The sequence below is a fragment of the Muntiacus reevesi genome, chromosome 4 (genome assembly GCF_963930625.1).
Source record: "Muntiacus reevesi chromosome 4, mMunRee1.1, whole genome shotgun sequence".
Lineage (NCBI taxonomy): Eukaryota > Metazoa > Chordata > Mammalia > Artiodactyla > Cervidae > Muntiacus > Muntiacus reevesi.
The window spans coordinates 9,348,455-9,374,571 of record NC_089252.1 but is presented as its reverse complement, the minus strand read 5'-3'; positions in this window follow the sequence as shown (position 1 = coordinate 9,374,571).

Sequence of the window (26,117 nt, the reverse complement as noted above, 5' to 3'; positions counted from 1 at the left end):
CCTACAGATAACACAAGCCAGTAAGTAGTCTAAGTGAGATTTAAATATAATTTTTACTTAACGAAAGCAGGGCATAGACATTTTCTAGATTTTGTGGGGCTATGTGTATGTGTTAGTCATTCAGTCATGTCTGACTCTTTGCCACCCCATGGAGTATAGCCCCCCAGACTCCTCTGTCCACGGGATTCTCCAGGCAAGAATACTGGAGTGGATAGCCATTCCCTTCTCCAGGGGATCTTCCCAACCTAGGAATCGAACCCGGGTCTCCTGCATTGCAGGCAGATTCTTTACCGTCTGAGCCAGCTATATTTTGTTTTTATTTATATCAGCATACATCTTTGCTTGGGATTTTCTCTCTCTTTCCAGAGCCATCTATTGGACTCCGTGGTAGGCTGAATAATGCCCCCAAAGATATCCATCTCCTAATTTTGGAGCCTATGAATGTGTTACCTTCCATGGGAAAAGGGACTTTCCAAACGTGGTTAAGTATCTTCATATTGTGGGATCAATCTGGTTCATCAGGTGCACTCAATTTAATTACGAGTCTCCTTTTTCCTTTTAAGAGCAAAAAAGCCAGTCAGTAGTTGAAGATGTGATGTGATAGCAGAAGTAAGAATTCTAAATGATGCAAGGAAGGGACCAGAAACCAATAAATGCAGGTAGGCTCCAGAAGGTAAAAGAGAGGTAAGCAGCTTTCTCCCCTTGAGAACTCCAGGGTGGACTAGTCCTGCTGAGCTAGCTTCATAAGGTTGATTTTTAGCCTAATACCACATTTAAAGCTTGTCATCTACAGTCCCATCAAACAGTACATTTGCATTGTTTTAAGATCCCAGTCAATCCCAAAGGAAATCAATCCTGAATATTCACTGGAAGGACTGATGCTGAAGCTGAAACTCCAATCCTTTGGCCACCTGATGTGAAGAGCCAACTCACTGGAAGAGTCCCTGATGCTGGAAAAGATTGAAGGCATGAGGAAAAGGGGGTGGCAGAGGATGAGATGGTTGGATGGCATCATTGACTCAATGGACATGAGTCTGAGCAAATTCTGTGAGGTGGTGAAGGACAGGGAAGCCTGGCACGCTGCAATTCACAGGGTCACAAAGAGTCAGACACGACTTAGTGTTTGGACAGCAAGACTAGGTCAGGGGAAGCGCCTCTCTCAGCCCCTTCTCAGTCTTCTCCTCCTGAAATTGACCACTACTCACCGTATGAGTGTCTCCTCCTTTACCCTGGACAACTACCAAGTACCCCTCAATTTTTCTATGAAATTGTTTTTTTTTTTTTCATTTAAATAAATTTTCCTAGAGCAATCATATTATTTTATCTAAATTTCATCTCAGAGTAAAAGGACATATGGCTAATACAAGAATTTTTATCACAGCATTATTTGTAGCAGCAAAATAAATTGAAAGAAATAAGGGTTTATTGATAATTCTGTTGAATAAATGCGGCTCATTTAGACAATGGAGGATCAATCAGTCATTGCAAATAATGCATTAGATCTGTGTCAGCTGACCCAACGGTGGGGCCATTCCATAATATACTAAGTGTGAACAGCAAGAGGTAGGAAGGTGTGTACATGGCGTACTCCTGTAGCTGTAAAACAACAGAAAAAACCTTGTACACAAGTCAGTGCATCCCTTTGTGTCTGCACGCATATTGGGAAAGAGAAAGAAGGCCATAAAGAACAGGTTTTTTGAAATTGGTTAGAAGTTTGGAGAAAAGCAGGGCAGCTGTAAGTAAGAGGCAGGTGATGCTGGAAAAGGTGAGAACAAGGAAGTTCCGACCTTAGGCTTTTCTTGAAGTTCTCACAGCATTTTTCTAACATACAGAAAAATAGATGAAGTATACATAGTATAACTTTTAGATTGTGAAGTGGAAAATTCTATTCACAATATTATAACCATGCATATTGAATATGCACGTAGAAAAGTCCTAGATGGTATCAAGGATAAATGCAAACTAATTTGATTTTAAAGTATAAACTGTCCAAAAAAAGTACCCTTATATCTTGGTTATTTCAAAGGAGCATGTGAAACAAATTATTTCTAAAGAAAAATAGATATTGCAATACTCTGCCAAATAGTTTAGTTGTAGAAAAGAAATCCCTGAGGGGCCAATTAGCTTTGCTGGGTTCTGTGGTGGAAAATTTTACCCCAAGACAGGGACGGTCCTGACTCTCTCACCACCATTAGGCATTCGAGAGGATTTGTGAGTGGAAAGGACTCAAAAACCAACCCTTCACTATGAGATGAAGAAGAGAAGAAGGAGGAAGGAGAGAAAGAAAAGGAAAATCAAAGCAATCACCTTGATAAAGAGAAGAGCTTCTGGCTGAGTTCCTAAGAAGTGCCAGCCAGGTTCCTAAAGAGAAAAATGTATAGCATCTGATTTAATCTTCCAACCAATAGAAGCATGAATTAATACTATTTTCTTGAAGCCCATGGTAGCTGTGATGGTTAAGAATCTACCTGCAATGTGGGAGACCCAGGTTTGATCCCTGGGTCAGGAAGATCCCCTGGAGAAGGAAATGGCAACTCACTCTAGTATTCTTTCCTGGAGAATCCCATGTACAGAGGAGCCTGGTGGGCTACAGTCTATGGGTCACAAAGACTCAGACACCATTGGGCAACTAACAGTTTCACAATACTTTTTTCTTACTTATTTTGTACATAAAGAAACAGAACCTTTCGGTTTCAGTAACTTGCCTGGCTTCACATAGTCAGTAGGGACTAGTAAAGAATTCCTAGGCTATTAACTCTGAAACCTGTGAAGTTTATCTCTCTGCTATATCGCTATGCCTGCATCTCCTTCCCCAGGTTTCTAAGCTGTTTTTGTAATTTTCAGAACTATCTTATTTGAATTGTGAGGTTTATGCATTTGAATTTTCCTAATTCAAGCACGCACACACACCCACACACACCCACCCTGTATTCCACATTCTCCTCCCTCACCCCCAGCAATAACTAGTCTCAGCATCTCCACATTTTGGGTTATATTCTTTGTTGACAGACCTTCCTTGTAACAGCTCTCACCGCACAGGAAGCAAGGCTCTGGAAGAAATATAGACAGATGTTGATGGAGACGCGTGCTTAGGAAAAGCCCAGAGTAATAGATGCTTCTGGAGGAATCCAGTTCCCAGGAAATCCCTGCAGGGAAGGGATTGCCCGAGAGCACGTGGTGTTGAGGGCAGCTGGACACCCGTAAGTGGGAGGAAAGAGTAGGGAATAAACAAACAGAGCACAATAATTCTGCTTTTTCCCAAAGATAAACTCTCATTTCTACCCACACTGAATATTCACCTAATGATAAGCAACTGAATTGATAGACCCAGACCTGAAAAACACAACTCATGAAGCTGGATGGTATCTTTGTCCAGTGGTCCTTTTGATGAATAAGGTCCTTTTTGACTTTTAGAATTTCCACTTGAAGTAGAAAAGAACTCAAAGATTTTCCCCCCATACTACTCCACCTAATCTTATGGAAATTTATGCAAAACAGTGTCAATTTTCTAAATGACTGAAATATTGCAAGTAGGGATCTTAATGCCTGTTCAAAAGCAATGATCAATTTCAAAATCTAACCTAACTCTTGTACTGAGTTTTTCAGTGGCGTAATGACACTTCTTTATCTCTCAGGAATATCACACTTCTTTTGACAGAATCTGTTGCTTCTTAAAAAAAACTTATTTTGGACAGAAGTTTAGCTGCCTATTAGTCATCACTCTATTTTCTCTTTCAGCTGCACCTCTGTTGATTTGTAAGATGTCATTTGTTCTACATCCAGAGTATCTCATTCCTTTACTGACTCCTCTCCCTCCTTCCTTCCTTCCAGGAGCTCTGGGAAGTCACTGCAGCACCCCTCCTCCTCCCCCCACCCCCAACCCCACTCCCCCCCCAAATCCAGCTGTTCTTTCTCTCATTTTCCCCTGTTCTGAGGATCCTTTCCCAGAGCTGGCTGCCAGATCAATTTCCTGAAGACCAGCACTTACCATACCCCTCCCTTCTTCACAAATATCTGATGCTTCCTCATTGTCTGTAGAATGATGCCCAAGTATATTAATCACTCTTCCATGCTCTGAACCCAGCAGCCGATTTAAATGGCTTTCTCATCATTCACTATACACAGCCAGATGCTGACCACAATGAACTGTAAGCCACTTTGAGCCAAAAGTAAGAATTTTCTGTGAGCTTTTCCTCCTGCTATTTTTTGGGGCAGGGTGGGGGGTGGGTCTGGATTATCTTTTTTCTCAAACTATAATGCAAACCTGTCCTTCTTTCTAACTCAAATTCTCCATTTTACATGAACTTTGTATATCTAAAGTGAAAATGATAAAATCTTCCTTTGAATTCCCAAGTGCCTTAATAGGTACTCTTTATAGCATACAGATCTAATTACTAATATAATTAGTTTCTTTCTCTGTGTATATTACTCAGAAATGTATTACACTTGCTTACATTTACAATTACATCCCAAGAACTTGAAGACAATACAATTTATCTATTTGTTTGCTTATGTATCCCTTAGAATTGCCAGCAAAATTTCTGGGACATCTAATCAGTCAATATTTAGTAAGAAACTGAATGAATCAAGCAGGTGAATTCACCTTGTAACTATACTGGTCACAGTATATCAAGCAGTTTAATTAAATGCAAAGAAAACCAATTTGCACCAACTTTCATATAACAAGCAAAACACAGAGACCCAATGTCCTGTCATCACTCTTCCAGTTTTCTGATCATTCACCCTGGAAGAATAATCACCTCAAACAAGGACCTCAGAGTTTTCAACCCCAGCCCTTGGCTGCTGTGGCTGCTTGCTAAGACACAAGACCACACTCCAAAGTTGACCAAAATCTCTGCTGTCAGATGCGGCCTCAGGCTGGCGGTGGTAATGACTGAACGTCTGATGGTCCTGAATCTAATCCACGGTTTTGCTGTGGTTTAGTCACATTTCTTTCTTTTGCACACACTGCGGACACAGCCTGGGTTTAGCAACTGCAAGCCCACTTTCTGTTTTGTCATCCTTGTTGCTTGCTCTTAATGGGAAGATGAGTGATTACTTTTGAGAAAGGCAGGTAGTAACACATTCAAAGAGGACATTTTTCATTTATAGAGAACTAGAAACCTTGGCCGAGATTTAGTTTTGGAGTTTCTGTGATCTATTTGCACCATCAATTCTCCAAACCTCAAGTCACAATGATAGAAGTAGATACAAAGGAGATGGGGATAAGGAAGCTTAGTATGGGGAATAGGAAAATGTAGATTATACAGTAAGGATGCACCCTTACAGAGAGATTCCTTTCTCCTAAATAACTCAGAGTCTCTTTTCAATCAATGAAGGAACTTGCGGTCCTGATGTTATGTTTCTTTCTCTCCCTGCTGTGTCATGAGAGAATGAACAAAACTCTAAAATTATTGGGAATGCAACAGAATACTGTTTGCTTGCTCTTCTTCAAGGTTTGACTGAATCCTGGTTCAGGGATGGCTGGAGATTTATACCTGGGGGACCCTGCATGTTAGAGACAGATCACATAAAGCCTCTGTCTGACTTTCCCATCCTCCCTCTCTCTCCTTTCTTCCTAACAATTAAAATTTGTGTTCCGTTCACATGTAGCTAGTCCTTTGCTGGTCATGTGAAATGTATGATGAAAGAGGCATTCTTTCATTTCAAGAAATTACTGCCTGGAAGGGAAAAATAACCTACCAGGTAATTATGTGGTAAGAATAAGTTACAATTAGGTTGTTGACAACTCAGATGAAGGTGTTGTCTGAGAAACAGTCCCTCAGGGTGAGAGCTTATTTACTAAGTGAGAAGAGTGGGAGAATTTGAGAGTCCATAGTTTCTTTTCAGTTATGACATTAAGATTTTATATCTATACAGATATATATTCTGAATATGTATATATATAATATTTGAAATATACATGCATATTATTTTTAATCATTTGGAATATATGTGCACATAGAATCACATACTTCTATATGTACACGTGGTTTCATATACGTGTTTTCATATATGTGTATATGATGTGTGTAATGTGTGCGTGTCTGTTTTAGCCAATACACAAGCAAAGCAGAAGATCTAGCTAAATAATACCATCAAATAAGAGGTGGATTTGCAATCAGTATTCTCATGGTCAACTGTATTTTAAAATATCACATCTTTGTGTATACTCTTAAATAAATACAAATCAGCTGTGATAGAAAGTGTTTTCTAATTTAAAAAGGTGAGCTGTCATTGATAACAGCAATTTCCTTTTTCTGTTTCAAATTACAGAGGATCCCTGGTAAAACTGGGCAATTAAAAAGGTATGTTAGGATCCAGTATCATGATTTCCAAAAAATGATCAGATGCTGACATTGGTAGTGAGTTAGAAGTTTTATGCTTTATGGAACGAGTTTTAAATAGTCTCTGCTCCTTTGTTAGTTTCTATGAGTTTTTGTTTTTGTTTTTTAGAGGAGATTGATTATATATGTGATAACTTATGTCAGTCTATTTGTACAAAATTAAATGTATTTCCCTCTTCTTATTCTAATTCAGTCTTCTTTGTGTGTGTTTGTTTTGTTTTTAGTGAAAAGTGCTCCCAGAATTCACACTCCACATCACAGGGACTTGGAACTGTCCTGCTTGTATGGTTTGTAACCCACTGGCTGTTAATCTTGATTAGAACATAGGGACTGACCTTTCTCCAACTGTCACTCTCAGGATTCTCACAAACCAGGATACGTATGAGGCAAAATGACCTTCGTAATCAGAGGAAAACTACTATTTAGTCCAAGGTATACCATTGCATTTTCTATATTGAATTTGATTTTGCTTTACCCAGTTCTTATTTATATTTAATTCATTTATTTATGGTTTTCTACAATGGGTAATATTTTATCATCTTACTCATATCAATATACTTTCTTATATTTTAAGTTTCTTGTTATTCTGATGAAAAATCAATTACACCAGATTTCCTGATTTGATTTGTTTCATTTCCAAATCCTTTCCTAGCTCTTGACAACATAAGCCAGGAGACTCTAAACCTAACATATGTAACCAAATCATGCTGTGGTTTGCCAAAATGAATATATCATCGTGCAGGAATCTGGCTGCTATGGCCAAGATCTTTACTCTTTTTACATAACACAATTTCCTTTTATGGTTTCACATTCACTCTTCCATTTTTTTCTTAATCATCCTAGCAGATTTTAATTTTCAGGACAAGAATTTACTTCTTCCTTTAAAAGAGCTTAAGATTTTGCTATAAATCTGATATACTGCTGTCTAAATAGGAGTTTGACTTATTAGCTTAATTGTATTTTGTGTGTTATAAGTAATTACCTGATATACTGAGAAGAAAACCTCTATCAAAGAGATAAATTATTTAATGTGTTCTCTTATCTTTTAGTGAAATCATAGCAAATTTTTTTTTTCATGGAGCCCAACACATGATATTTACTTATCTCTTATTCTATAAAGTTCCTAAAAATGTGGAATGCAAAAAACATCAAAGTTGCATTAATTCTAAAATACAGTAAAAGTTACATTATACTGTATATTTATTTTTCAAACTTACATATATTTTACAATAAATTTTGTTTTTCAACAAATGTTTCTCTTGGTATAACAATGACTTTTGGATAATTACTACCTATAAGAATGCCATCAAAACCAAAATAGTGAGAGGAGAGAACAAGATGGCTGAGGAGTAGGTGAACGTGGAGTACGTCTCTCTCCACGGATACTTCAGGAACACAGCTTCAGACGCAGAAGTGCACGCAGAACACCAGCTGAGAGCGGACAGGAGGACTTGCCCAGCGGCAAAGAATATATAGACCCGCGCAAAACTCGGCAGGACGAAGGAACTAGGGAGAAAACAGGTGTTAGAAGGACTGGACCTGCCCTGGGCGGTGGGGGGACTGAAGCAGGGGTCCGATCCCCACAGAGGGGCAATTGTCTGGGTCAGAGGAGAAACATTTAAGGCTGAGTGTGAAAGAGCTGATCTGCGGCATCTTAAATGGAATGAGACTCAGACAGTCCTTGCCGCAGCCATACATACCCCAGAGAGGGAGGCAGACTCCCTGGACGGTGCAGTGGCTGGGAGCTGGAGTTGAGGGACTGTGGAGCCATCCCCAGGCGAGGGCTGCCACTGCCTGCTGAGAGACAGGTTGAGGGATGTGGAGGGAGGAGATTGTGGTGGACTGCAATACCGCTTCCATGCCTCAGCCACACTGGAGAGTCATGAGTAGGAGGCGGAGCCGTCACCATTGCCTCCTGCCCGCATCACACAAGCATTGGCAGCTGAACAATAGAGAGGCTGCCTATCAGACACCTGATGCGCTAACTACAGAGCAGGACCCCACCCAGGGGGCCCTTTAAGTGCCTGATGTGCCATCTTCAGAGCAGGACCCCAGCGTGGGGGCGGGGCCCCTCTCAGTGCCTGACAAGCCAAGCAACAGAGACGGCCCCCAGGCAAGGGAGCCCTCTAAGAGCCTGAATGGGTGGAGGTACGGAGAAAGGCTGGCCAAAGAGGCCTTCTGATCGCCAGCTACAAGGGGCTGGGAAAGCGACTCTGATCGGGCCACAGCTCCTGCGGCGGAGGCAGTCTGTGTCCCCGCACACTTGGCGCCGCCAGGGTCCCCACAAGCCCAGCAGCGGCGCCACCTTCGCGCTCAGCTCTCACGGGGGCGGAGCTGCCACAGGGAAAAGCCTGTGTCCATGCGCGCAGGCTCGCTTTGGTCGTGTCCGGCTCTTTGCGATCCTGTAGACCGTGGCCCGCCAGGCCCCTCTGTCAGGGGAGTCCTCCAGGCAAGAACACTGGAGCGTATTGGCCGATACTGTTTTCCATACCCTTCTGGAGCGCTATATTTCCTGCTGCCCTAGCCACCAACACCCTTGAGTATCTGGTGCTGCCAGAACCCCTGCGACCCAAGCAGCTGCCCCACCTCCACGCCTGGCCCTCACAGGGGCAAACCCGAGTCCTCCAGGGCAGCCTCAGGAGCAAACCCCAACAGACAACCCACATGTAGTTCAGTTCAGTTCAGTCGCTCAGTCATGTCCCACTCTTTGCAACAGCCATGAACCGCAGAACGCCAGGGCCTCCCTGTCCATCGCCAACTCCTGGAGTTTACCCAAACTCATGTCCATTGAGTCAGTGATACCATCCATCTCAACCTCTGTCATCCCCTTCTCCTCCTGCCCTCAATCTTTCCCAGCATCAGAGTCTTTTCAAATAAGTCAGCTATGTGCATCAGGTGGCCAAAGTATTGGAGTTTCAGCTTCAGCATCAATTCTTCCAATTATCATCCAAGACTTTAGGATGGACTGATTGGATCTCCTTGCAGTCCAAGGGACTCTCAAGAGTCTTCTCCAACACCACAGTTCAAAAGCATCAATTCTTCTGTGCTCAGCTTTCTTTATAGTCCAACTCTCACATCCATATATGACCACTGGAAAAACTAGACCTTTGTTGACAAAGTAATGTCTCTGTTTTTTAATATGTTATCTAGGTTGGTCATAATCTTTCTTCCAAGGAGTAAGCATCTTTTAATTTCATGGCTGCAATCACCATCTGCAGTGATTTTGGAGCTCCCAAAAATAAAGTCTGTCACTGTTTCCACTGTTTCCCCAACTATTTGCCATGACATGACAGGAATGGATGCCATGATCTTACTTTTCTGAATGTTGAGCTTTAAGCCAACTTTTTCACTCCCCTCTTTCACTTTTATCAAGAGGTTCTTTAGTTCTTCTTCACTTTTTGCCATAAGGGTGGTGTCATCTGCATATCTGAGGTTATTGGTATCTCTTCTGGCAATCCTGATTCCAGTTTGTGTTTCTTCCAGCCCAGCGTTTCTCATGATGTACTCTGCATATAAGTTAAATAAGCACGGTGACAATACACAACCTTGATGTATACTCCTTTCCCAATTTGGAACCAGTCTGTTGTTCCATGTCCAGTTCTAATTGTTGCTTCCTGACCTGCATACAGGTTTCTCAAGAGGCATGTGAGGTGTTCTGGTACCCATCTCTTTCAGAATTTTCCAGTTTACTGTGATCCACACAGTCAAAGGCTTTGGCATAGTCAATAAAGCAGAAATAGATGTTTTTTTCTGGAACTCTCCTGCTTTTTCAATGATCCAGTGGATGCTGGCAATTTGATCTCTGGTTCCTCTGCCTTTTCTAAAACTAGCTTGAACATCTGGAAGTTCATGTTTCATATATTGCTGAAGCCTGGCTTGGTGAATTTTGAGCATTACTTTACTAGCATCTGAGATGAGTGCAATTGTGAGGTAGTTTGAGCATTCTTTGGAATTGTTTTTTTTTTTTTTTTTTTTTGATTGGAATGAAAACTGACCTTTTCCAGTCCTGAGGCCTCTGTTGAGTTTTCCAAATTTGCTGGCATATTGAGTGCAGCACTTTCACAGCATCGTTTTTTAGGATTTGAAATAGCCCAACTGGAATTCTGTCACCTCCATTAGCTGTGTTCCTAGTGATGCTTCCTTAGGCCCACTTGACTTCACATTCCAGGATGTCTAGCTCTAGGTGAGTGATCACACCATCGTGATTATCTGGGTAATGAAGATCTTTTTTGTACAGTTCTTCTGTGTGTTCTTGCCACCTCTTCTTAATATCTTCTGCTTCTGTTAGATCCATATCATTTCTGTCCTTTATTGAGTCCATCTTTGCATGAAATGTTCCTTTGGTATCTCTAATTTTCTTGAAGAGATCTCTAGTCTTTCCCATTCTATTATTTTCCTCTATTTATTTGCATCGATCACTGAGGAAGGCTTTCTTAAGTCTCCTGGCTATTCTTTGGAACTCTGCATTCAAATGGGAATATCTTTCCTTTTCTCCTTTGCTTTTCACTTCTCTTCTTTTCTCAGCTATTTGTAAGGCCCCCTCAGACAGCCATTTTGCTTTTCTTTTCCATGGGGATGGTCTTGATCCCTCTCTCCTGTACAGTGTCATGAACCTCCATCCATAGTTCATCAGGCACTCTGTCAGATCTAGTCCCTTAAATCTATTTCTCACTTCCACTGTATAATCATAAGGGATTTGATTTAGGTCATACCTGGATGGTCAAGTGGTTTTCCCCACTTTAATTTAAGTCTGAATTTGGCAATAAGGAGTTCAATATCTGAGCCACAGTCAGTTCCCCGTAGAGGTGGAAATAAAACCACAGTTGAAACTCAGGGTCAGTGTGACTAAGGAAGAAGACCCAAAACCTTCCCACCAGCTGTACAAGCTGAAGATTAAATTCACACAATCAGCTAGGAAGACTCTGTGTCTATGGAATACATAAAAGGTCATTGAGAGCTCCCACGAAAGAAAACACACTAGTTTTGATAGCTGTAGACATTGGAGGCAGGAACACAGAGGGATAGGACCAGATTAGAGCCTGAGCTGCACCCACAGCAGGTCCGGAGATGAGCACAGTGTTGGAGGGCATCCTAGAGAGGTGAGGCGGACTGTGACTCCCAGGGCGGGAAAGGACTCTGACAGTGGTGACTCAAGAAAAATATTATTTTTATGTTTTGACTTCTTCTGTGGATTCTTTTGGATCCTTTTTTTTTTCTTTTTTCCCCCTTCCCCCCCCACCCTTTCTGTTGTAGTTGTCAGTTTTACTGGCACTATGAAATCTAATTAAGTTTTTGAGCTTTTTTTTAAAATCATTTTTTCCTCAGTTACATTTTTTATTGTTCTTATAAACCTCTACCTCTATGTTGGGCTTTTGCAGTTCTGGGGACTTTTCATTTTTTTTCTCTCTCTTTCCTTAATTTTAATTTTTTAAATCTATTATTATTTTTTCTACATTTAGTCCATTGTTTGCTTTTTCTACCCTTCTTTTCCCCTGTAGTTAATCTTTAATATATACAAATCTTCTTTGTCTACCTCTTTTTAACTTTGCATATGTATTTTTTCTTTTTTCTCTTTCTTTCCTTTCCTCTCAACATATTTATTAATTTTATTTTCATTGCTTTATTCCTCAATTGGCACTTTGCTTAGTTTTGTTTTCCAGTTTGCACTTTAGTTAGTTTTGTTATGGTAGACATGATTTTTGTTTGCTGGGTAAACATAATTCCCCTTTGTTTGCTGGGTGAATCTACTTTACTTTATTTTAGTTGGACTGTTTTGATTTTGTTTGTGGGTGTGTACTGTATACTAATTCACACTTTTTATTGTTGTTATAAACCTCTGCCTCTATGTTGGGCTTTTGCAGTTCTGTAGAGTTTGCCTTTTTTCCTTTCTTTTTCCATTTTTTTTCTTTTTGCTTTTTTATAATTTTAATTTTTTAAACCTATTATATTTTTTCTACATTTATTCCTTTTTGCCTTTCCTACTGTTCTTTTCCCCTTGCAGTTAATCTTTAATGTATATAAATCTTCTTCATCTACCTTTATGTAACTTTGCATATTATTCTTTCTTTTCTTTCTTTCCTTTCCTCTCAACATATTTGTTAGTTTTATTTTCATTGCTTTATTCCCCAATTGGCACCTTGCTTTAGCTTTGCTTTCGAGTTTGTGTTTTAGTTAGTTTTGTTCTGGTAGATATAATTTTTGGTTTCCTTTGTTCACTGGGTCAATCTATTGTACTTTTTTGTTGTACTGTTTTGACTTTGCTCATGGGTGTAAATGTATATGCATATATTTCATTGTTTTAATTATTATTTGCCTAACTTTGTAACCCCATTTGTCTGGAATTCATCTTTGCCTTCCTATTTTTTGGATATTTGTTTTAATCTCACTTAATGCTATAAGAAATGACTTGTGGAATCTTCGTTCCTGACCAGAGATCAAGCCCTGAGCCTTTGGAGTGGAAGCACTGACTCCAAGAGCCTAGACTACCAGAGAACTAACCCTAGGGGGTATCAAATCCTGAGAACTCACACAAAGGAAACCACTGAAATACAACACCCTGCATCACCCAACCACCAGCAGCACCCTATACAGGATGCTTCCTCTAAAAAAATCAATGAAGCAAAAATACAAACCAGATCATCAGCAGACAGGATTACCACCTCACTTAGCCTTGCCCATCAGAGGAAAAACAAACAAAAACTCAGCACAAATCTCACCCTATATGAAGCTTACACAAACCACTGGACTAACCTTAGGAGGGCAGAAACCAAGCGAAAGAAAGAATTGATCCTTGAAGCCTGGGAAAAGGTGGCCTCAAACACAATAAGTTAAAAGAAAGAAAGAAAGAAAAATAGAAAGAAAGAAGGAAGGAAAGAAAAGGTAAAGAAATACTACACAGATGAAGGAACAAACTAGAAACACAGAATTCCAAATAAATGAAGAGGAAATAGGCAAACTACCTGAAAAAGAATTCAGAATAATGATAGTAAAGATGATCAAAAACCTTGAAAAGAAAATGCAGAAAACCCAAGAATCAATGAACAAAGACTTAGAAGAATTAAAAAATAAACATGCAGAGACAAACCACACAATTACTGACATTAAAAATACTCTAGAAGGAATCAATAGCAGAATATCTGAAGCAGAAGACTGAATCATATATATTCTGTCTGCAATAAATCCACTACAGACCTCAACACACATATAGACTGAAAGTGAGAGGATGGAAAAATATATTCCATGCAAATGAGAAGCAAAAGAAAGCTGGAGTAGCAATCCCCATATCAGACAAAATAGACCTTAAAACAAACAAAATTACAAGAGATAAGGAAGGACACTACATAATGATCAAGGGATTGATCCAAGAGGAAGACATAATGATTGTAAATGTCTATGCACCCAACACAGGAGCCACTCAATGCATAAGGCAAACACTAACAGACATAAAAGGAGAAACTGACAGTAACACAATAATAGTAGGATACTTTAACACCCCACTCACACCAATGGGCAGATCATCAAAACAAAGAATTAATAAGGAAACACAAGTCTTAAATGATACATTAGATGAGATGGATCTCATTGATTTCTTCGGGACATTCCATCCAAATGCATAAGAATATACCTTCTTCTCAAGTGCACATGGAACATTCCCCAGGATAGACCACATCTTGGTTCACAAATCAAATCTCAGTAAATTTAAGGAAATTGAAATCATATCAAGCATCTTTCCTGACCACAACACTATGAGATTAGATATCAATTACAAGAAAAAAAAAGCTGTAAGAAACACAAACACAAGGAGATTAACCAATATGTTTATAAATAGCCAATAGGTTACTGAAAAAATCAAAAGGGAAATAAAAAAAATTTCTAGAAACAAATGACAATGAAAACACAACAACTTAAAACCTATGGGTTGCAGCAGAGGGAAGTTTATAGCAATACAATCCTACCTCAAGAAACAAGAAAAACATCGAATAGACAATCTAACTTTACACCTAAAACAACTAGAAAAAGAAGAAGAACAACAAGAAAAAGACTAAAATTAGTAGAAGGAAAGAAATCATAAAGATCCAAGCAGAAATAAGTGAAAAAGAAATGAAAGAAACAATAGTAAAGATTAGTAAAACTAAAAGTTGTTTTTTTGAGAAGACAAACAAAACTGACAAACCTTTAGCCAGACTCATCAAGAAAACAAGAGAGAAGAATCAAATCAACAAAATTAGAAATGAAAAAGGAGAGCTTACAGAAGACAATGCAGAAATACAAAGGATTATAAGAGACTATTATGAACAACTAAATAGCAATAAAATAGATAACCTGGAAGAAATGGACAGATTCTTAGAAAAGTTCAATCTTCTGAGACTGAACCAGAAAGAAATAGAAATTATGAACAATTCAATTACGAGACCTGAAATGGAAGCTGTGATCAAAAAATCTCCCCAAAAACAAAAGCCCAGGGTCAGATGACTTCACAGGAGAATTCTATCAAATGTTTAGAGAAGAGCTAATGCCTATGCTTCTAAAAGTTTTCCAAAAAATTGCAGAGGAAGGAATACTTCCAAACTCATTCTATGAGGCCACCATTACCCTAATACCAAAACCAGACAAAGACAACACACAAAAAAGAAAACTATAGGCCAACATCACTAATGAACATAGATACAAAAATCCTCAATAAAATTTTAGCAAACAGAGTTCAGCAACACATCAAAAAGCTCATACACAATGAATGATCAAGTTGGGTTTATTCCAGGGATGCAAGGGTTCTTCAATATATGGAAATCAATCAATGTGATACACCATATTAACAAATTGAAAGATAGAAACCATATGATAATCTCAATAGATGCAAAAAAAGCCTTTCGCAAAATTCATCACCCATTCATGATTAAAACTCTTCAAAAAATGGGCATAGAAGGAACCTACCTCAACATAGTAAAGGCCATATATGATAAGCCTTCAGCAAGCATTATTCTCAATGGTGAAAAACTGAAAGCATTCTCCCTAAGATCAGGAACAAGATAAGGGTGCCCACTTTCACCACTATTTTTCAACATAGTTCTGGAAGTCCTAGCTACAGCAATTGGAGAAGCAAAAGAAATAATAGGAATCCAGATCAGAAAAGAAGGTCTCACTGTTTACAGATGACATGGTACTATACATAGAAAACCCTAAAGATTTTATCAGAAAATTCCTAGAGCTAATCAGTGAATTTTGCAAAGTTGCAGGATACAAAATCAATACACAGAAATCACTTGCATTTCTTTATACTAACAATGAAAAATCAAAAAGAGAAATTAAAGAATCAATCTCATTCTCCATTGGAACAAAAAGAATTAAATATCTAGGAATAAACTTACCTAAGGAGACAAAAGAAATGTCCACAGAAAATTATAAGACACTGATGAAAGAAATCCAAGACGACATAAACAGATGGAGAGATATTCCATGTTCCTGGATGGGAAGAATCAATATTGTGAAAATGACTATATGCCAAAATGCAATCTACAGATTCAATGTGATCCCTATCAAATTACCAATGACATTTTTCACAGAACTAAAACAAAAAAATTCACAATTCATATGGAACACAAAAGACCCCCAAAAGCCAAAGCAACCTTGAGAAAGAAGAATGGAGCTGGAGGAATCAACCTTCCTGACTTCAGGTTATACTACAAAGCTGCAGTAAAGAAGACAGTATGAACTGGCACAAAAACAGAAATAAAGACCAATGGGACAAGATAGAAAGCCAAAAATAAACTCATGCACCTACGGGACCTTATTTTTGACAAAGGAGGCAAGAAAATATAATGGGGCAAAGACAGCCTATTCAATAAATGGTGCTGTGAAAACTGGACAGCCACATGTAAAAGAATGAAATTACAACACTTCCTAACACCATACACAAAGATAAACTCAAAATGGATTAAAGACCTGCATGTAAGACCAGAAACTATAAAACTCTTAGAGGAAAACATAGGCAGAACACTCAATGACATAAATCAAAGCAAGATTGTCTATGACCCACCTCTTAGAGTAACAGAAATAAAAACAAAAGTAAGCAAGTGGGACCTGACTAAACTTAAAAGCTTTTGCACAGCAAAGGAAACTATAAGCAAGGTGAAAAGATAACCCTCAGAATGGGAGAAAATAGTAGCAAATGAAACAACTGACAAAGGATTAATTTCCAAAATATACAAGCAGCTCATATAACTCAATGTCAGAAAAAAGAAACAACCAAATCAAAAAGTGGGGAAAGAACCTAAACAGACATTTCTCCAAAGAAGACATACAGATGGCTAACAAGCACATGAAAGGATACTCAACATCACTCATTATTAGAGAAATGCAAATCATAACTACAACGAGATATCACCTCACACTGGTCAGAATGGCCATCATTAAAAAGTCTACAAGTAATAAATGCTGGAGAAGGTGTGGAGAAAAGGGAATGCTCTTGCACTCTTGGTGGGAATGTAAATTGATGCAGCCACTATGGAAGATGGTATGAAGATTCCTTTAAAAACTAGGAATAAAACCACCATATGACCCAGCAATCCCACTCCTAGGCATATGCCCTGAGGAAACCAAAATTGAAGGAGATACATGTATCTCATTGTTCACGGTAGCACTATTTTACAATAGTTAGAACATGGAAGCAACCTAGATGTCCATCAACAGATGAATGGATAAAGAGGTCATGGTACTTACACACAATGGAATATTACTCAGCTATAGAAAGAAATTCATTTGAGTCAGTTCTGATGAGGTGGATGAACAAATATGTGCATTAGAATGTGGTATTTATCTTTCTTTTTCTGACTCACTTCCCTCGTATAATAGGTTCTAGTTTCATCCACCTCATCACAACTGACTCAAAATGTAAATCAATTCTTTAGTACCATTTTTCTAGTTTCCATATATATGTATTAGAATACGATATTTATCTTTCTCTTTCTGACTCACTTCATCTAGAAAAGTCATACTGAAGAAATGATTTACAGGGCAGCAGGGGAGAAACAGACATAGAGATAGACTTATAGACATGGGGAGAGGGGAGGAGAGTGTGAGATGTAGGCAAGAGTAACATAGACACTTACGTTACCATATGTTAAATAGATAGCCAATGGGAATTGACTGTATGACTCAGGAAACTCAAACAGGGGCTCTGTATCAACCTACAGGGGTGGGATGCAGAGGAAGATGGGAGGGAGTTTCAAAAGGGAGGGGATATATCTATACCTATGGCTGATTCATATTGAGGTTTGACAGAAAACAACAAAATTCTGTAAAGCAATTATCCTTCAATTAAAAAAAATAAAAAGAAAAAAAGTGACCTTTTGAATATAAACACATTTTAATATATAATGATGAATATGTGCATGGTTTTAAGGCCAGTTAAGTTTAAAATTTGAAATATGCTTCTCCCATGTCAATCTCTTTGGTTAATCTCCAATATATATTCACCTCAATCATTTTGCAATAGTATTGAAATTTTGCAAATACTCAGAGAAAAATGAAGATTTGAGTGACTGGTTAATGGTTAAAAAGCCTTTGACCAAGAATCAGGTAATTTACAATTTGTTTTGATTCCCAAATGGAATTAAATGGCACTAAAGATATGTGACTTTGTTCCTTGGGGTATTTTTTAATGTATTCACTTTTGTAGATAAGTATTTAGATAGATACATACATATATGCACATACATACAAGGAAGTGCATCTACTTATTTCACCATCTTAACTAGTATACAAAAAGATAAAAAACAGAACAATAATAACAGCAAAATCCTTCTGGCTAATGGTATCATAATGTAGTTTCAATTAACTTTTCTAAGATATACCAGATATTCAAATAACTTAATTCCGTGTTAAGTACAAATCCAAACTCTTGATTTAGAACTGTATGTTGTAAAACCTAAAATTTTAAGTGCTGCCTTGATGTCACCAGGGCTTCCCAAGTGGCTTGGTGGTAAAGAATCCACCTGCCAATGCAGGAAACGCAGGAGATGCAGGTTTGATCCCTGGATTGGGAGGATCCCCAAGAATAGGAAGATGGCAAGCCATTCTCACATTCTTGCCTGGAAAATTCCATGGGACAGAGGAGCCTGGCAGGATACAGTCCATGGGGTCACAAAGTCAGACATGACTGAAGCAACTTAGCACTCATGCCCACAGTGAAATAAACAGGTCATCAAAAAGTAGTGCAGTGAGAGGTGGGCCTCTACCTACTTTTGACGATTTAAGTCCCACTAGATGGCCACTACACCTTCACAAGGGCGTGAGACAAATGCTCATGGACAATCGTAAGATGTTTTCCCACTGTGTGACTGCAGTGGGAGCCCCTCAATCCGTGGGTGGCCCCAGTGCAGACTGATTGCCAAAGTCCTAGATTGCCACGTTCTGAAACACAAGCACAGAAAATTTTCATCTGGAAAAAATATAATGTAGGTTGACATTAATTTTCTATTACAAGTATAAAAATCATTTCATTGAAGTGCTCATTGACTATTTAAATCAAGGTTAATCAAATATTCTGAGAACCCTCTCAAGGCGTGTAGGTACACCAGCCAGTCCTGCGTGATTAAATGTGATTGCTTGACTTATGGGGTTGCTGGGTCTGACAGCTAAAAACCAGAAGATGTACAAAACAATGATTAATTCATTTTAGAATAATTGATCAGGAGCCATTTTTTCCCTATAGCAGTTTATATTATAAGTGTTGGGGAAAATAAACAGAGGAAAACCTCCTGGAAGCCTAGTGTATCTTTTCCACAAACGCAGAGGCAGATTAAACCATCTTGTTATTGAATAACCATTAAACCAGATTGTGACACACATGACAAGAAATCCAATAAAGGGATTGCAAAGATGGAAAGAAATTTCATCTTTTCTGAGAGCTGGACAGCTACAACCCATTCCTTACAAGTTCTTAAGATAAATTATGTCATCATCAAGTCTCATGAACTGACAGCCCTCCTTGGAACACATAGTTCATCCGAGCTTCACCTGGCAATCAAGTGGCCACTTGTGTTCCTTAGTTGCCTTTATCCAAAGGGAATAAAAAAAATCTGCCATCTCTATGGCTCTCGGTAACTTGGAGGAGGGTACCCAGCTTAAAACTCAGAGAGACAGGTTGAATGAGATGCTATTTTCCTTGACCTTTACATTTTAAAGAGATAGCTCCAAGGCCCTTAAGGAAAAAGACAAAAAAAAAAAAAAAAATCTTGGGCTATAGAACAGGCAAGATGTTTATAGTGTTAGGGACAGAGAAATAATTTGCTACAAATTAGCTAAAGAAAACTCTCTTAGAAAATGGAGGGCTGAGCCTTCCCTAAGGGCAGGTGAGGGCCTGGACCCTTCCCGTCCACAGGAGCCCCTGTGCCATCCCTGAGATGCTTACAACAGCCAGAGACATGTCAACTCATTTTTCTGTTAAGGCCTTCATTTTCATTGGACAAACATTTACTTTTAAGGAGTTGGGGGTGTTCATGCTTTCTTTTTCTTGTCCCTCCCTCCCTGCCCCCCTCCTCTAGCCAAAAAAAGAACCCATAGTTTTAGCAATGTTCGTGCATATAGACTCTCATCATCATATGTAACTAGTTTTGAAGAGAAGTATTTCCATTGTGGGTGTGTCTTGCTGTAAATATTTGTTCATATTTTTTTGTGATTTCAGTACTATGTACCATCATATTGTCATAGCCTTTATAAAGCAAACCATAAATATACAAAGAAAAAAAAATGAGAGGTTGGAAAGTCGCCTGCCTCTTTGGGCAGCAGGGAAGATTCTGTTTTGTTTTATTGTATTTACTCTTACATAGGTCAACACACTGATATGATGTCTCTTTATCATGTTTTGAGTATAATAAAGGATAGGCTTTATCTTTTTTATAGTAGGTGGCCAAGGGGGGTGGACAACCGGAGTGTTATCCAATCTTATATGACAGTCGGAAAGTCCCCTTTGTCATCCGGGAATTGTTATCTGCTTTCCTGAGACATCATTTCTACAAACTCTGAACTTGGTGAGCTCCTTATCGTGCAGTTTCAGTTTGATGGTAAATGTCACTAAATAATTCTGTTCCAGTGCAGTTTACTGGATGACTGCAGCCTGGTCATTGATTTAGTAAGGTTAGCCTAGACAATGCTGTCGTCAAAAGCTAACGCTGAAATCCAGAAGCGTGGGCTTCCCTCGTGGCTCAGGGGTAAAGAATCCTCCTGCCAATGCCTGAGACACAGGTTGGATCCCTGATCCATGAAGATCTCACATGCCATGGAGCAACTAAGCTCGTGTGCCTCGACTACTGAGTCTGTGATCTAGAACCTGAGACCCACAACCACTGAGGCCACGTGCTGGAGAGGAGCCCCCGCTCGGCAATGAAGATAGCCCCTGCTTGCCACAACTAGAGAAAAGCCCACAAAGCAACCAAGACCCAGCACAGCCCAAAATCAATTAAAAAAAGAAATCCAGGTAACTTGAAATCACTTGGTTTTATGTAGTCCATGTTGCATTTCCACTGCAAATTGGCTCAGGGGGTCAGTTCTATGTCGGCACTCAGGAACCCAGGGGTCATGGAGACCCTACAGTATTATAGCTGTGTTGTCTAGAGGATGCGGGTCAAAAGAAGCAGCTAAGGAACCAGATGCCTGCTCTTAACCTGCCCAGCTTAGATGTGAACATGTCACTGACCACGGTCTATTGGCCAGTACTTGCCAAGAGGTCCCATCTGACTCCTGGCTGGGCGCTATTGTGGCGCAGCCCGGATGCCGGTTGCTGTCCAACTCCCTTGCTCTCAGAAAAGCACCTGGCCTCACCCAGCACTGGGCCTCCTTCCTCATAGCAGCATATATACAGTGACCTCTTGGTGGAGATGAACGAAAAAGGTCTCCATCTCTATACCACTCCCAGCATCTCTGAAGACCCATCACAGTGCCAGGGTCTCGTAGGATGCCCAATGGCACTGCATACCTTCTCCCTCTGCCCTCTTGCCCCTTCACCACAGGACCGATCCCAATAGCATTTCCCAATAAGTTTTCTGCGGGCAAATCTTTGATGCAGAGTCTGCTTCCCAGGGAGCTTGACCTATGGGTCACCAAATATATTATAAGCATCAGAGTTTTGTTAAAAATGCAGATGGCTGGTTTTTATCCCAGGTCTAGTGAATTTAGAGTATCAATGAGAGAATGGAGGCTGGGAATCTGCATTATTAAAAAGCACCCAGGAAATGATTTTCCTCATTAAACTGACACTAACGATGACAGTTGTAATTACCTTGATTATGTACGAAATTGAAGAGTTGAAGTGAGAGTGGTGAGGGAGAAGTGGTCAGAGAATTAGAAAACCTCACGCAGGCTCTTCTGTCAAAATCATTTATGTTAAAATAGAAAAGTGTCTACAAGCGAACTCCACCAGGAGTAAACAAAGCACTTGCAGAAACAAAGATTTTAAATCCACAGACCATGAAATGTTAGACTGTAATCAACTACATGAGCCAAATGAACATGTTTTAAAATAATTTTACATCTCGCATCTGTGATGCCACAAATGCTCCACCTCGGACACTCTTTTTCTTCGGCGAGCTTTGGGAATTGTGAATTTGAGTGGCCAAATCACCACAGCTGAGCTGAGAGGTCAAATCATTTTTCGAAGTCATTATTCTTCCTGGAGAATTCTTCCTGCAGACTGACATTATCCAAGTGGGTACATAACTACAGACTTTCTTTCATATTAGACATAAATTGGTTTCCCTCCTCCTTCTCTTTGTTGTTCAGATCTAAACAGAAACTCCAAAAATCTCCATTTATCAGAATTAATCCAGGGGCTTCTCTGGTGGTCCAACGGTTAAGACTCCAGGCTTCCAATGCAGGAAGCACAAACTAGATCCCTGGTTGGGGAACTAAGATCCCACATGCCACAAGACCAAAAATAAATGAATAAATGAAACAAAATGTTAAAAAATAAGAGTTAACCCTTTAAGCACTGACTTATTGCCAAAAGTAAATAAACAAAGGAAATAAAACATTAAAAAATAGAACTGACCTATTCGGTAGCAGGAAGCAAAATAATGTGTGCCCCAAAATATCCTCACATATTTTAAATTCAGTAGAAAAGGATCGTATAAACCCTACAATCAACAGGCAGGACTTTGTATAAAGAGTCTTTATCAAGAGTCATGTTGTCCAATCTGTTCACACACTGTTGTTGACAGTCTCAACCCTATCTGGCTGGGTCCAAGGACTATGGACTGGTTGAAAATGTTCCCACACACAACAACTCCATTTCCATTGCATCAGAATACCAACTGTGAGACAGACAAATGGCCTGTTTTTATGATGACCTTACTTATGATTAATTTTTGCAGCAATTTTGACTTCAAAAATATGACATCATTGTTTTCTTGATTATTGTGTTCTCTGGAGTCCCCTGAGATTATGTGTCTGAGACAGTTGTCTCACTTCCTTCACCCCAATGTCAGTTCTGATGTCAGGGCTCATTACTTTCATATTCATGGGCTCATTGTGCAACCCTAATATCTGATATTTGTCTTATTTAAAAGCAGTAGTGATGCAGTAAAAAAAAGGACTAAATTAGCAGTGAGAAAATTTAGGTAATGACTCCATCTCTGGAACTCAGAACTAGGAAAACCATAGACTCATTTATCTCTAGAGTAGTTTTTTTTCTTTAATGAGAATAATTATAGCTTGTTTCATTTTAGAGTTTTTCTATTTTTTTTTTTAATGTGGACCATTTTTAAAGTTTTTATTGAACTTGGTACAATATTGCTTCTGTTTTATTTTTTGGCCCTGAGGCATATGAGATTTTAGCTCCCTCACCAGGAATTGAACCCATACTGCCCGCATTGGAAGGTGAAGTCTTAAGCACTGGTCCATTAAGGAAGTCCCCTATAACTTGTTTGAGAATTAGACAATGTGAGGTATATGAAAGCACTCTGAAAAAACATAGGTTTTTTTTTTTTTTTTAAGCACATCAGTTCAGTTCAGTTCTGTTCAGTCATGCAGTCCTGTCTGATTCTTTGTGACCCCATGGACTATAGCATGCCAGGCTTCCCTGTCCATCAGCATCCCCCTGAGCTTACTCAAACTCATGTCCATCGAGTTGGAGATGCCATCCAACCATCTCATCCTCTGTCATCCCTCTCTTTTCCTGCCTTCAATCTTCCCAGCATCAGAGTCTTTTCCAGTGGGTCAGTTCTTCACATCAAGTGGCCAAAGTATTGGAGTTTCAGCTTCAGCATGAATATTCAGGACTGGTTTCCTTTAGGATGGACTTGTTGGATCTCCTTGCAGTCCAAGGGACTCTCAAGAGTCTTCTCCAACACCACAGTTCAAAAGCATCACTTCTTTGGTGCTCAACTTTCTTCATAGTCCAGCTCTCATATCCATACATGACTACTGAAAAAACCATAGCTTTGTCTAGATGGACCTTTGCTGGCAAGGTAATGTCTCTGCTTTTTAATATGCTGCCTAGGTTGGTCATAGCTTTTCTTCCAAGGACAAGTGTTTTTTAATTTCATGGCTGCAGTTACTATCTGCAGGGATTTTGGAGGCCCCCAAAATAAAACTGGGATCAAGATTGCTGGGGGGAAATATCAATAACTTCAGATATGCAGATGACACTATCCTTATAACAGAGAGCAAAGAAGAGCTAAAGAGCCTCTTGATGAAAATGACAAAGGAGAGGGAAAAAGTTGTCTTAAAACTCACTGTTTCCATTGTTTCCCCATCTATTTGGCATGAAGTGATGGGACTGGATGCAATGATTTTAATTTTCTGAATATTGAGTTTTAGGCCAACTTTTTTTTTTTCTCATGTTGAGTTTTAAGACGACTTTTTCCCTCTCCTTTTTCATTCTCATCAAGAGGCTCTTTAGCTCTTCTTTGCTTTCTGTTATAAGGGTAGTGTCATCTGCATATATGAAGTTATTGATATTTCCCCCCAGCAATCTTGATTTCAGCTTATGCCTCATCCAGCCTGGCTTTTCGCATGATGTACTCTCCATATAAGTTAAATAAGCAGGGTGACAATACACAGCCTTGAAGTGAAGTGAAGTGAAGTCACTCAGTCGTGTCTGACTCTTTGCGATCCCATAGCCTGTAGCCTACCAGGCTCCTCCGTCCATGGGGTTTTAAAGGCCAGAATACTGGAATGGGCTGCCATTTCCTTTTCCAGGGAATCTTCCCAACCTAGGGATCGAACCCAGGTCTCCCACATTGCAGGCAGATGCTTTACCGTCTGAGCCACCAGGGAAGTCTATACAGACTTGACATACTCCCTACTCAATCTGGAACCAGTCTGTTGTTCCATGTCCAGTTCTAACTGTTGCTTCCTGACCTGCATGCAGATTTCTCAGGAGGCAGGTCAGGTGGTCTGGTATTCCCATCTCTTTCAGAATTTTCCACAGTTTGTTGTGATCCACACAGTCAAAGGCTTTGGCATAGTCAATAAAGCATAAATAGATGTTTTTCTGGAACTCTCTTGTTTTACCGATGATCCAACGGATGTTGGCAATTTGATCTCTGGTTCCTCTGCCTTTTCTAAATCCAGCTTGAACATCTGGAATTTCACGGTTCAGGTAGTGTTGAAGCCTGGCTTGGGGAATTTTGAGCGTTGCTTTGCTATAAGGTAAAATGAGTACAATTGTGGGGTAGTTTGAGCATTCTTTGGCATTGTCTTTCCTTGGGATTAGAATGAAAATGGACCTTTTCCAGTCCTGTGGCCACTGCTGAGTTTTCCAAATTTGCTGGCACATTGAGTGCAGCACTTTCACAGCATCATCTTTCAGGATTTGAAATAACTCAACTGGAATTCCATCACCTCCACTAGCTTTGTGTGTAGTGATGCTTCCTAAGGCCCACTTGACTTCACATTCCAGGATTCTGGCTCTAGGTGAGTGATCACATATCGTGGTCATCTGGGTCATGAAATCATGCTTTTTGTCAGTGTTGTAGCTCCAAGTTTGAAACATATCTAATGAAAGTGAGAATGAAAGGAAAGCATTCTAGCTGGATGGCCCAGAAGCTGATAACTGAAGTATCTTTCTCCTCATCCCTCCCTCCTATAAAATATGTTTCTAATTCTCCTGCCCTTGGACCAACAAATACTAAGATTTGGGTGGTAGTATCAGAGCCAAGCTTCTAAGAGCAAGCACCTCTAACCAGCACATACACATCATCTGGGAGCTTCTTAGAAATGCAGGTTCCAAAACAACATCCAATAAATTGGGGACTTTGGCCAGCAGTGCCAGTTTTAACAAGCCTTCAGTGCAGTTCCGGCACAGGTTAATCCTGAGAACACTGGACGAGAGGACAGGAAGGGAGGAGGCCAATGTCAGTTTGCCAGGCCGTTTGCCTGCCAGGCTGTTTGCCAGGACTTTTGAGTGTGCTGTTAAGAATCCTCATGAAATTCCTTTTTTGCCTCTGTCTTTTCATCATTAATTCTCAGGCCACATCTTGTTTCTTTTACTTTTACTCAACTTTATCAGGTTATAATTGGCAAATAAAATTGTAAAGGGTTTAAAGTGTGCAACATAATGATTTGATACATATATATATTGTGGGAAGACTTCCTCCTGTTTTTTTTTACTATCCTGTCTTTTCAGGAAAATGTAAAGCTAAGTGCTTTTATTTAAAACAGAAATTCTGCAGAATAACTGGCACACTACTCACAGGGTTTCACAAGTGATGCTAGTGGCAAAGAACCTGCCTGCCAATGCAGGAGACATAAGAGGTGAGAGTTCGATCTCTGGGT